Below are 1,866 nucleotides of genomic sequence, written 5' to 3'. Positions count from 1 at the left end.
GGGAGGGGGGGAACGTCTCAGAGGAGACCTCCTGTGTTCAAATTAAGAGGATTTTAAAGCGTAAATGTGAATGTAGCGAAAGTGCGAGATTTCCAATTATACGGGTCACGCGGGAGTTAGCCCTCCCCCGATACTTCATCTCATTTGTTTTACACTAATAATGAAACAACAAATGCTACTTTAGTGGTTTCATTTAGAAAATATTTCACCTAATATTTAAAATGTATCCAAATCCAAAACCTTTTTTTGATTTTCAGGGAAAAAAAAGGGAAATAAACCCCCCAATAGGGTGGGACTTTAAAGGCAACACAATCTAGAGATTCACAAATAAGTACAATTTTTATTAACCACTTTCAGCCCCGGACCATTTTGCTGGCTTAAGACCAGACCACTTTTTGCGTTTTGGCACTGCGACGCTTTAACTGACAATTGCGCGGTCGTGTGACGCGGCTCCCAAACAAAATTTACGTCCTTTTTTACCCCACAAATAGAGCTTTCTTTTGGGGGTATTTGATCGCCTCTGCGGTTTTTATTTTTTGCACTATAAACAAAAATAGAGCGACAATTTTGCAAAAAACGCATTATTTTTTACTTTTTGTTATAATAAATATTCCCCAAAAATATATAAAAAAACATTTTTTCCCTCAGTTTAGGCCGATACGTATTCTTCTACATATTTTTGGTAAAAAAAAAAAAAAAAAAAATCGCAATTAGCGATTATTGATTGGTTTGCGCAAAAGTTATAGCGTTTACAAAATAGGGAATAGTTTTATGACATTTTTATTAATATTTTTTTTTTTTACTAGTAATGGCGGCGATCAGCGATTTTTATTGTGACTGCGACATTGTGGCGGACACATCAGACATTTTTGACACATTTTTGGGACCATTGTCATTTATACAGAAATCAGTGCTATACAAATGCAGTGATTCCTGTGTAAATGACACTGGCAGTGAAGGAGTTAACCAGTGAGTGGCAGTGTAGGGGTTAAGTGTTCCTAGGGGCGTGTTACTAACTGTGGGGGCTGGGCTTTGTGTTAGTGAACACTGATCTCACAGGGAGCAGAGATCAGCGTCACTAGTTGCTCGGCAGAACGCGGAGATGCTGTTTACAACGGCATCTCCCCGTTCAGCCGCCCCGTGAGACGATCGCAGGTAATCCTCGCGGCGATCAAGTCTGAGGGACTCGCGGCTGGACTCACGGGGGTCCCGACCGGCACGCGAGCGCTCCACCGGCGGTGCTCACGCGATGGCAGGGCGGCATATAGAAATGGACGTACCTGTACGCCAAAATGCCTGCCCGTGCCATTCTGCCGACGTACATCGGCGTGCTCCGGTCGGGAACCGGTTAATGAAAACAATATACAAATGTACAAAAGTACAAAACAACACAAACTATCAAAACCAATAACAAATTGGATAAAACTTGATGTTGTATTCCCACACGATCCAGTCATCCCAACGCGTTTCGGGGCAGAAACGTCCCTTCGTTTTTGTTTTTCAAGTGAATGGTGAGGGGGGTTAGATTCCATGCCAGGTGTTTATAGCTCTCTCTGTGCCCACACTCTCTCTCACTCTGTTTTCTGGGGACCAGAAAGCAATAAGAAATGACCCATCAGACAGTTGACCCTAAAACAAGAATACCGGGGAGGATCTTCTGGTGACCGAGGAGAATTTCCTCACATTTCCTTGAGTAAAAGAAGGAGGTTGGGACTTTGAAAAGAGGCTATAAAATGATCAGTATTTTAGAAAGCATATGTTTATTATACCATGGAGGACAAAAACATCTCATAAAAGGTACATACAGTTGTGCTCAAAAGTTTGCACACCCTGGCAGAAACTGAGAAATGTTGGCATTAATTTGAA

Source organism: Lithobates pipiens, unplaced genomic scaffold (assembly GCF_037356315.1).
Source record: "Lithobates pipiens isolate NorthernLeopardFrog02 unplaced genomic scaffold, aLitPip1_a1.2 Scaffold_56, whole genome shotgun sequence".
Lineage (NCBI taxonomy): Eukaryota > Metazoa > Chordata > Amphibia > Anura > Ranidae > Lithobates > Lithobates pipiens.
The sequence above is the reverse complement of the archived record's forward strand: the minus strand, read 5'-3'. Positions refer to the sequence as shown.